At 41.2% G+C, this 12,009-nt stretch overlaps 2 long non-coding RNA genes across 10 annotated transcripts; one reads left to right on the top strand and one right to left on the bottom strand.

Moving 5' to 3' along the window:
• Positions 1-3,522: 3,522 nt before the first annotated feature.
• On the bottom strand, positions 3,523-10,023 carry LOC127342245 (uncharacterized). 9 transcript variants are annotated; one of them, XR_007876439.2, is made up of 9 exons: positions 9,885-10,021; positions 8,794-8,944; positions 8,526-8,618; positions 8,049-8,168; positions 7,896-7,961; positions 7,389-7,508; positions 6,879-6,961; positions 6,708-6,795; positions 4,853-5,119 (listed from the first exon to the last, which is right to left on the bottom strand). It is a non-coding gene; the product is annotated as an uncharacterized lncRNA (long non-coding RNA). The 9 variants fall into 9 exon arrangements; XR_007876437.2 differs by having other exon boundaries at positions 6,879-6,943; XR_007876442.2 differs by lacking the exons at positions 4,853-5,119; positions 6,879-6,961 and adding an exon at positions 3,523-3,992.
• Positions 5,008-8,826, top strand: LOC127342247 (uncharacterized). Its single transcript, XR_007876446.2, has 5 exons — positions 5,008-5,095; positions 6,632-6,842; positions 7,285-7,491; positions 7,970-8,658; positions 8,740-8,826. It is a non-coding gene; the product is annotated as an uncharacterized lncRNA (long non-coding RNA).
• Positions 10,024-12,009: the final 1,986 nt, after the last annotated feature.

The following is a 12,009-nucleotide window of genomic DNA, read 5'->3' as shown; positions in this document are numbered from 1 at the left end:
GGTAGTACCACTTACCCAAAGCGGTAGTACCAACCATCCAACCAATCTTGCCCAAACTTTGTGTCACACCCCAACTTTTGCATCCTTGATTTGTTGTCCATATTGCAAAAATTAGGGGGAACAAAAAAATTTTCTTAAGACTAATTAGATGTATTGCCTTGATCTATTTGTTATAATGAATTGCTTTGATCTGCTGGTAGATGTATTGTCTTGAATTGCTTGTTGAGTTTTGTCTTGAGCTACTCAAAGAACAACACCAAACCTTTCTCATGTTGGCAACATAGGTGTGCCTACTCAAACTTCATCTTTGTGGTATACTCTAGCTCAACCCATTCTTGCTCCAAAACTTGGGATCATCTACCCCTTAATACATTGTTCTCCTATACCCTAGTCAAAGCCCTAAGACATCACAATTTTTTTGCTAAGTCCTAAAACTGTTCTCACGATCAGTTTTGGAGCCTTTGGATTGAGAAACCCTTTTTCCATCCAATGAACCTCACTTGGCCCTAGACCTACCTTTTCATGTGAACTCCACAACCATGTCCTTGCCTTGAACCAAATATCTCTTATACCCAATTATCCTTGATGATTTTGAAGCCAAGTCAATAAGATGTTTTGGCAGGCTTAAAATGTTCAAACTTTGGCAGTTGATCTCTAAGCACCCCCAACTGTTATTGGTGACCTCAATGCATGGATCTCATCTATGCAACACCCTCTACTACTTCCACGTCGTGCATGTCCCAACCTACCCCTACAATTCTTATTCTCACTTGATCTTCTCCCCTATCCACTATTTCAGCACTAGATCACCTCCTCCTGTTTTACCTCTTGTTTTTATTTTTAATCCAAGTTTAATCTCCACAAAACCAAGTGTGTGAATGATTGTTACATAATGTATTAATCATATACCCTTGAGATCACTCCTCCCAAAATTAAAATTTCCTTCTCTTTCTCAGAAGTTCCCAAAACCCTTTTTGTTTTTCTTCTCTAATTTTTATCACAAAACTATTTCTAGTTTTGACAAAGCATTTTTAGTTTTTTTTCCTCAAATCAAATAAGGATATTGAGTAGCTTTACATCATCTCGTCTCCATCTCACCCAAAATCACCACATCTCCTAGCACCTCCATATTGCTCTTTTTAAATAACACTCTCCCCAAAATTTAGTCAACCCTCATATAGTATTGAAGGCCAACCCTTTTAATTTCGAAATTTAGAATTTCAACTTATATTCTTCAACCACATTCCCACTCAAGCATTCTTCATCTTAAACACCTTCACCTCATGAAGTGAGGAGTTATGTCACCATGTCCATCCTTGATATTGTATTGATGTTCTCACCACTATCTCTCTAAAACTTGGAATACCATCATCTATGACCACCATCATGGCACCCCACCATCAACATCTTTACCTAGGCTTCATAAAGTGTCATTAGAGCAATGTCCAAAACCACATCCTTGCTTGGCACAAGTGGTGCCGTGGGTGATGCATGAGCACTTAAGTGCCATGAATCTCTCCCTCTCTCTCTCTCCTATCTTACCCAACCAATGGACAGCATGGACCTGCATCCCTACTGCTCCACCATTCCTCACTATCCAGCCCCAAGTCGTTCTCCCTCCTCCCTTTTTCTTGGGACCCGATGAAGGAGGACACACTCATGGCCCTCTCGTTTTCTTTGACCCCCATCTTATGCTCTTCCCCTACTGAGCACTTCACCTCGGCTGCATCAAACCCTGCCTCCCTTCTGGACCCCTACTCCCCTTGCTTGCTTCCCTAGCAAGCCCTAGCCTCTCCATGTCCCTCGGTGGTCACCCAATTTGGTCAGGACCACAGCCAGCGCCCCTGCCCCCTAGGCCGCGCCAAGAAGGTGCCCTGGCACTCCTTTACCCAACGGGCATGGTCCCGAGGCAAGCCCATCCACGCAGCCTCTAGCCCGTGCTCGCCAAGAACGTGGTCACCCCGCACTGGCCATGCCTGCGCGTTCCCGCCATCGTCGCCTCTCCAGTAAATACCTGTCTCGTAGGCCTGCAAGGTACCGAGCATAGACCCCAGCGCAATGATCATCTCCCTCCCGCGTGCTCTCTCCTTCCATTTGTTCGTATCGAACACCTTTGACCACGCTCGAGCATGGCCTTGTTCCGATCAGCACACCACGTGCCTCTCACCTAAGCTAGTCTCTAGGAACCCATCACTTGATGTCGTGGCCGACGCCACAGCCCAGCCCGCCAATGGCATGCCGCTGGACCCGTGCACCACCACCGTGAGCTCCGTCCATCATACACCTGACCTCGGCTATAAAAAACCGCCCAACCCCCTCCGCTCACCCCACTTTCGTCTCACAACACCACTCCCTCTCCACTCACTCCTCCTGGCCACCAGAGTTGTTTTGGAGCCGCTTCCTCTCTACCGCAGCGAGGAAGAACGAGTTGCCGTTCTTCGTCACCGAGCGGAGGCGAGCAAGGTAATGCTCGTTCCCGACCCCGTTCTTCCCTTGATCTATGCTTAGTCCTCTTCTCCTGGCCTCCCGCGTCCTAATGTACTGCCCGCTCCGTTCAGAAATGCTGGAAGCCGCCGCCATCCTCACTTGGCCGGGAACGCTGACGGAGGAGGAACGAGCGGGAGTAGCCGCTGTTGGAGAGGAGGAGAACGCCTCTGGACGCGCTCTGGACGGCCCCGACGCACCACCACTCCGCCCGGCCCTCTCCGTCGCTCGCCCGCCGCCGGTACGTCTCCAGCAGCCGTCGTTTCCCTCCCAGAAGCAGCTTCGCTATGTGCGTGGTCGAGGAAGGAGACGGGTTCCGTCTCGTGCGTGCGCGGCGTGGCCTGCATGGCCACGTCAGCCATGCAGCGGCCTGGCCCGCCTGGGCCCTCTTTCCCCCTTTTTCTTTATTTTCCCCACACCACCTGGTTTTCCTCTGGGCCGGCCCACTTCCCACCCCGCACGGCCCAGTGTTCTCCCGCCTCTTTTATTCCTTTGAAATTTGATTATTCCTGTAATTTGGTGATTAAAACCAGAGATCTTCAAATTTGAATAACTCAAGATCCGCAGACCCAAATCTAGTGAAACCAATTGCATTATTTCACAAATTTTAATACCTTTCCAATGCCTCTAGCCTTGTATTTTTAGGATTTTTCTACGAGTTTTGGCATATGTATCTTGCCCTATGTATGATTTAGATTCAAGTTATTTTCTAAAATTAAAAAATTAACCTTTTTAAGTAAAACAAATTTTGTTAGCCTTGTTTTAGTACTGACCATCTAGAATAATTAGTATTACTAGTTGAATGCCCGTGCGTTGCCACGACTCAACAAAGTTAGACCTAGATACATTGATTAAATCATTTGTATGTTCATATATAACATATCATTGCATGCCCGTGTTCTCAGATAAACTCTCAATCTATATATGTTATAAAGTAAATCCCTACTAAGTGATCATTTAAATTATCTATCTCAACATGCAGCTATATATCTTAACATGCAGCCTAGCCATATCATCAAGTAATCCATGTTATTCGATTGTCAACATTTTTTCATCGTGTCCATTCATTTGATACTTTGTTTCTCTACATAGGCAGCCACATATAAAGAGAAAAGAAGGAAGCCGAACCAAACGGTAATTAAACAGTCAATTTTCTTCCACCCCCTATATCTCCTTTATCTCTTCATTCCCTACCAACATCCACTAATAAATAAACTCGCGATACGGTGCCAACTGTGCCTCGTGGGCCTATGGACATAAGCAAGGCACGCGTTGCCTTGATCAAATAGCAGCAAGAGAACTTGGATCTTTGTGGATCATCTCACGCATGGCTTGCCAGCGTGTGCCTTCAACACTTCAAGGACTCCAGGTGTATAGTTTACTATTTTCTTTTTTGTGATTTGCTACTTTTTTGACTTAGCAAATTATCCGAGTCATGTGGCTTCTTTCCTACTTTTGCAATCCATGAAGGCTTTTTGGTATTTTCGGTATTTGATGACTCCTGCAAGCTGACATCACAATATGTTTGAGTCTGTGCACATAAACTATTTGATGACCAACAACGATTCCCAACCATGGTTAAATTGCGTATTTGTTCTGTATCACACGTCCTTACGGTGATAGGTATCAAACTACCATTTTCAGGTCATGCAGATAAGAATATACTTCGTTATCTTCTGAGAAATCAGACATGCTTGTTTTATCGGATTTCATTTACCAATCTATCCTATTTGATTTCATGGGTACAAGAAAGACAAACACCATGTTGAAGAATTACCTCACTACTCTAAAAAGTTATCACTTAGCATTCATGCACATAATTTAAATGTGTCTTTAAATCTCTCTTAATATTCGGGGAGCAAGGCAGGGTAAAGAAAAGATAAATACTACAGATCATAGTCAGAAACAACTATCGGACCCTTCCAACACTGTCCATCTTTTTTCTATCGAACGGGCCGCGATCCCCATGATTTGTTTCCGCCCGTTAACCCCTCACCTACCCCACACAAACCTTCCCAAAATCAGAGCCCTCCTCAACACCATTCAAACCCTGCTATGGCGATCCTTCTCTCACAACTTTTGAAGATTAAATCCATGTATTCATAGAAGCAACGGCTGAGAATTCTGCAATGAATTTCATCTTGGTGGTGATGACTATGGTCGACGAGGGGACCAACAAAAGAAGCAAATGGAACCCACGAGAGCTAAGGCCTTTTGGATTGATGTGTCCCCGTGCCAAAGGAAATGAATTGAGTGTTTATAATACATTGTTGGTTAACATATGCATCTAGGAATCATATCATCACGCAGTATGAAGCAAATTTGTAACATTTAGGAAACATGTGATATGAAACTACAAAGCTGTGTATTTTGATGACTTGAAGGAAGCAAATATATATGTTGTCTGAAATATGTCAAGTGAATATATGAAGCACTAATTTTTTTTCTGGATATATGAAGCACTAAATTTTTTTCCGGGTTGTTCACAGGAGGCGGCTAACCTAGGGAAAGGTTAGGCTCTCCCGCCGGCATGGAGTGCATGGCTGCTTCCATTCTTCTGCTTTTTTCCACACTCTCCTCCAACGACACGAATCGGCAACATGCGGATGAGGTCCAGATACATTATTTGTGCTTCCTACTATGCGGAAATACAACTTAAGCATGATTAGTGCTTCCATAGTATATCAAAGCTAATTTGAGAACCAATAGAAGCAAAGTAGGGTATCATTGGAAACCATTTACGATGCAAAACTTCCTTTATTTGATTGAAAAGAAATTTAGTTGCTTAGCAGCATTGGAAGTAAATTCTCTTCTGGATCGAAGCACAATTTTTCTTCCATGGAAATAAAAAATTGTGAACACCATATCTTTGTTCAATGCAAGAATAGTTTCACTGCTAAGCAATTTTCCGATTGAGGAAACTGTTTCTCTATGTGTTGGGATCTGGACACCGAGTTTTATTTTTGGATGAGAATAATTTCGAATGGATTAGAAGCAAATTAACTACTCTAAAATATGAAGCAAAATTAAGTTGCAACGAAAATAAAGTGATCTTCAATTGGAAACTAAAATTCTTCACATGGAAGCAAATTGCATGGGCGTGAATCAAGGGAGTAGTTATTACGAAATAAATTGCCATATGCTGCATGAAGAAAAAATAGAGCGCTTTCTGGCTGGCTGACTCAACGCCCAAGATGAAAGCTGGTGCCCCCTAAAGAAAAACCTAACTATGAGTTCTTAATGATATTTATCTTAACACATAGCCCATCCACATCATCAAGAAAAACCTCACTATGATTTCTTAATGATATTTATCTTAACATGTAGCCCGTCCACATCATCAGATAATAATACCAATTGGATCATGATTGTCTGCCCGTCTATTGCAATTGCGTGTAGCTTTCACTCTATAGTCTGTGTATGGCGGATAAAAAATGTCATTGGCCAAATTCAGTATTCATAATACCAATGTCTTTGACTATTTTACTGGAAATACCATTTGGAATTCCAATTATACTTTTATTTACACTATTCACTCGATATTGAATTCTTATTTGACCAAAGATATCACTGAGGATTCCTGCTGCGACACGTGGGGTATGTTTCTACTATTCTTTTAAAGGAAAAATCACCAAGCAAAAAAATGCAAGAGACACGAAATCTATATATGAAAAGAACAGCTGAAGCTACTAAACAGAATAAAAAAAAATCCAGTTTAAACCGACAGTATACATATTATGCGCTAAAAAAGTAGTATAACTTATATTTGTTGAGCGAGGAAAAAAAAATTTGACACTAAACTATAGTCTACAACATACGACCCAAGCAATAGACTCCAAAATCATCGGCAAATATCTTAGCCAAATCAAATGATCCGGTCATTTATTGTACTTAACTCCATGAGCAGTCTTCGTAAACACATAGTAGTATTAGGTAATCATAAACAAAATCCAATATTTTTTTCAACTATGAAACATAAATATAGAGCAAAACAAAGATAAGAGGAGATCGTCAATAACACTTGTGATATAATGATACTTACATATAATAACAAGAGTAGTTGCAGGGAGTGTTTCTCTAGATTGTCAAATCAAGTCTAAAGCAAATTTCTATTTGCAAAAGTATGATTCTTCCTGAACATGAGCAGGTACATAGAAAGAACACACCTACTCGATGGCTAGACTACACAGAGGAGAGTAGAGGAGGAAAACCAAAATCCTTACCAAATCGAAGTGGAGGAATAGTCGATGCTACATGTCGAGGATTTCAGTACCAGCCACCACCAAACTGTTGACACCGTAATTGAGATAGCTGCGATGGAGCAGGGTATATGAGCTTGATATCAAAGAACACAGAAGGTATATTAGCTTCAGACAAAGTATGCATCTGCTTACTTGCATTGCAATACCAAAAGGTTTCATCTCCGGAAAAGCACACCATCTACTTAAAATATATCCAACTGTAATTATTTGTATTCCTATCAGGTACACATGGCATATCAAATTCTTATCAGGAGTGTGCTAATGGCAAACAAATCATAGCATCTTCTTCGGTTCTATGATTATTTACATAATATAGACCACTCCAAACAAACAAAAAATGCTTGATTAGGGCAGTATCCCAATCAATTATTTTTATTAAGTGCACACGTCATAACAATCATAACAATCAGATAGTTCCAACTTGATTACCACATTGACGAACACACCATATGTATTAATGTCTCGACAATACAGCGTTGGAAGCTTACTTCATTTTAGCAGTACATCCAAGCCTAATGGAATTTTCTATTTCCAACAGTATGATTCTTCCTGAACCTGAGCATGTACACAGAAAGAAAATCGCTACCCGATGGCCAGACTACACAGAGCAGCAGAGCAGAGGAGGAAAACGAAAATCATTACCAAACCGAAGTCGTGGAATAGTCGATGCTGCATGTCGAGGGTTTCAGTAACGGCCACCGCCATTCCGTTGACACCATACTTGAGATAGCCGCGATGGAACAAGGTATATGAGATTGATATCTAAGAACACAGAAGATATATTAGCTTCGGACAAAGTATGCACCTGCTTACTTGCATTGCAATACCGAAAAGTTCTATCTCCGAAAAAGCACACCATCTACTTAAACTATATCCAATTATTTGTATTCCTACCAGCCACACATGGCATATAAAATTATTATTAAGAGTGTGCTAATAGCAAACAAATCATAGCATCCTCTTCGGTTCTATGATTATTTACAGAATATAGACCACTCCAAACCAAAAATAATAATGCTTGATTGTATGCCAATCAATTATTTTGATTAAGTGCATACATTATAACGATCAGATAGTTCCAACTTGATTACTACATTGAGGAACCCACCATATGTTTACTATGTTGAAGATATAGCGTTGGAAGCTTACTTCTTTTTGCAGTACATCCAAGCCTAAAGCAATTTTCTATTTGCAACCGCCTGATTCTTCCCGAGCCTGAGCAGGTACACAGAAATAAAACCACTACTCAATGGCCATACTACACAGAGCAGCAGAGCAGAGGAGGAAAAGCAAAATCCTTACCAAATTGAAGTCAAGAAATAGTAGATGCTGCATGTTGAGGGTTTCAGTAACAACCACCGCCATTCTGTTGACGCCATAGTTCATACAGCCCCGATGGAGCAGGGTATATGGGCTTGATATCTAAGAACACAGAAGGTATATTAGTTTCAGACAAGGTATGCACATGTTGACTTGCATTGCAATACCAAAAAGTTTTATCTCCTAAAAAGCACACCATCTACATAAAATAGATCTTAAATTCTTTTTAAAAGTGTGCTAATAGCAAACAAAACATAGCATCATCTTTGGTTCTATGATTATTTGCAGAATTTAGACCACTCCAAACTTAATTTTTTTTGCTTGATTAAGGCAGTACCCCAATCAATTATTTTGATTAAGTGCAGACGTCATAACGATCTGACAGTTCCAACTTGATTACTACATTGAAGAACACATGATATGTATTACTACCTCAAAGATATAGTGTAGGAAGCTTACTTCTTTTTTGTAGTACATCCAGGCCACCATGCATGTGGCCCAATACTGCAATTTATGATGTTGTTGGTCATGCCTCTCCTTTCCATTGTTCATCTTGAAGAGAGAATGACGGAATTACTTTATAGAGAGAAAGGTAAGGCAGTGGAGTAAATGACAGTATTAATTATAAAAAGAAAGACGACAACATACTGTCATTTAACCTACTGCTAAACAGGAAACATAGCAACACAGACAAAACAAACAGCTGAACAGAGCTTAGTAAACATACATGATCACCAGGAACTCATATTCAAGACGGCGATGTGGTATGATAGTAGCAAATCAGAGGCAAGATGAGCATGATATATAGGCTGTCTTCTTGTCCACCGGTGCAGCGGTGCCCTTGTGATCATGAGAAGAAGGCTGTATATGTTCAAGCACTGGGGTATTTAACAACGTAGATCACATTATTACAGAAAATTCTGCTATCAAGCAGTAAAATTGTAAGCCCAAATATGCATCAATAAAGTTAAGATTCTTCAGTATAAAAAAAGAAGGATGAAGTGTTGAACAGTTATATCATATTAGATTTAGTCTATACAGTTTATGGGATGCATATGTACAAATCATTGCGCACAGTAGGTAGGAAAACAGGATGCTGAACGACTTTAGAAGCTTTCGACGGCATCAAGTGCAAGAAGCACTCTGCAGGACAATGAAATAGGTTAGGATAATAGAGAATTTGGAATTATGACAGTGAAAACTTCTTTGTGATAGCCGTTTTAGGGTGTAGAATGTTAAGCTGTACTTTTCACTTCATCTGACCTAACATAGGAAATAGCTGCTCCTGAATTTCATTGCAAATTCGAGCAAAATTTCTTCATGAACCAAGATGAAGTGTGAAATCGATTGATCACTTGTGCAGATCCTTTGCCACAGAATATATTTATGTAACTCGGACTGAACTGGATTGATGGGGGCCAAAAAAACATCAGAATAACTAATGAACACAATCTAGAAGAGAAATTCTTGGGGCTGTCAAAAAAAGGAAGACCGATCAAAACAAAAACATATGAATTTCTCTTCTGTACACCCCGAAGCCTACCATGAATTAGATGGACACTATGTTTTAATCAACACCCTGGCGATGCATTGTGGCCATAAAGAAGGGACCAACAAAAAGCCTTGGCGTATATGACAAAGACTTTATGGAGGACACGTGGATGATCCAACAAGATCAATTGGCACTCAAGAGAGCGTTGAAACGGACATAAATAACATTGAATTTTTTTTATCCATGAACATGCAGCTAAAAAATCTTGCGCAGTAGTTAAATTGCAAGATCTAGCATGGGATCAGCAGAAGATAACTATTGCGTACCGAAAGAACAGCATGATTGAGTCGAGGACGGATCTAAAGCTGCTAGAACGCGTCCGCCACCATCAACTCCGGCCGGCGCCACACCTATGGGCTGCACATCTGGCGCCCAACCGCCTACACATGTCGCCGTTCCCTGCCGCCCGCCGCCAACGCAGGTCGTCGTTCCCTGTCGCCAGTCGCCTACGCAAGTCGCCCTTCCCCTCCGCGCACAGAGAAAGGAGGGAGAAGCCTGTATGTTAGAGAAAAGAGAGAGAGAGAGAGATCTGGGGGAAGTCGAGAAGAAAGGAGAACGGCCAGCAAGAACACGATTGGGGTTTGCTCGGGAGAGGGAGAGGATTCCTCCCCTCGCGAGACGACCGTTTCTAGCCACGATTTTGGAGAAACCGCGCCATGATTTCTTTTACACGCGGGACATGATTTTTTTTCCGTCCGAGTGGGAGCCAGAGGAGGACGTACCAACCATCTCACCACCTCTAGCCTTTTAATATAGTAGAGATACCCTGTTCATACTATTTGGTTACTATTTGTGCTACGTATGTGTCACATGAAATGTTGTACCAAAACTTTTGCTTATTTAAAAATCTTTGACCACCTCTTTAAAAATGGTCAACCTATGTTTTCTTGTTGCAAAACAAAACCCTCTGAGACTTAAACCAAGTTTTTATTGTTAGATTTCAATTTTTTTTTTGGTATATTGTTTACCTCCTATTTTTGGTGTAGGGTTTTGTTAACAAAATAAAAAAGAGAAATGATTTCTACCTCTTCAAAAATGTTTGAAGATAAAAGATGGATAATTTTTATGTAAAACCAATGCACTTGTCTCCTTGGTGGTGTTATCTACCAAGGGATATTGACTTATGCCTTTGTGATAACCAAGATAGGCAATTGCTAATTTGTGAGGCTCTCATGCCCTTATTAGGTTAATAAATCTTTTCTAAATTAAAACTCTTAAGTTGTTTCATGGTATCTATAAGTCCTTAGTATGTGAGCCCTTGGTTGAGTGGTTATCCTCTGATTGTTGAATGTTTGTTTTGTTGGTACAATGTATTGATTGTGTTCCTCTTATATTTTCCGGCAATAGATGCGAACGATTACCGAGAAGAAGAAGAAGTGGTTCGGACGAGGATTTTATTTATATTGTTGGAATTCTCATTTGAATGGAATTGAAGAAGTCCAGGGACAAACAAGCCAACCAAGGCAAGCCATCTTTTGATCTCTTGTTATTTATCCTTCTTGTTGTGCTCATTGCTCCATTATACACTTGGTTCCTTGTAGCATGTGTGAATTTTGGTCCTCTACTCTATGCATACTTATTCCCAAAGTATGTTGAACCCCTTGTTGATGCTTTGCATACTTGCTCCCAAGTATGTGAACCCCCTTGTTGATGTTATGCATGCTTACCCTAAGCATGTATGCCCCCTTGACCATATCCATGTTGTCATCTTTTTAGTGGTATGATGATTAACATCATGACCCTTGTTTGAATCATCTTAATTATGTTGTCCCTATACATGCTTATCCTAAGTATGTATGATCCCCTTAACACCTCAATTATCATCCCCTTAGTGGTATGATGGCTAGCATCATGTCATTGTGACTCTTAGTTCCTTCATAAAACTATAGGTTGGGAACCCCCTTGGAAAAATACCTTGTTGAAAAGAATTTTTGAAAACCTTGGGTGAGTTGGACTTACCCAAGTGTATGTTTATGAAAGGAAAGGATCTTGGCAAAGATGGTTGGAAAGAAAATCTTGTTTTATGAAAACTTTGGCGCCTAAGTACTCACCCATGACAATTAACTAGCGCAACCACATTACTCCAACATGGGCACGGGGCTTAGCTCGACGTTTGTTCTCTTTAGCATGAGGCACCGCATAACTATACAAGGGTACGGTTGCCCCCGAGTTCGGATTGTCGAGGTTGGGACAATAGTATAATGGGAGGCCTTCGGGGCTGACCCGTCCGGAAGACACTATGGGTCTCCTGGCTTGGCGGTGGAGCCACGCTCAAAAGGAGGTGAGCTGCCATGGTGCCGGGGAGGTACATACTCCATAGGGTAGGACCTCTTGCTAATTAGAATGGGCGAAAGGCTTCGACTGGTTATCCGATACCCACATACTTTCGTA

Source organism: Lolium perenne, chromosome 3, assembly GCF_019359855.2.
Source record: "Lolium perenne isolate Kyuss_39 chromosome 3, Kyuss_2.0, whole genome shotgun sequence".
Classification (NCBI taxonomy): Eukaryota; Viridiplantae; Streptophyta; class Magnoliopsida; order Poales; family Poaceae; genus Lolium; species Lolium perenne.
The sequence above is the reverse complement of the archived record's forward strand: the minus strand, read 5'-3'. Positions and strand labels throughout refer to the sequence as shown.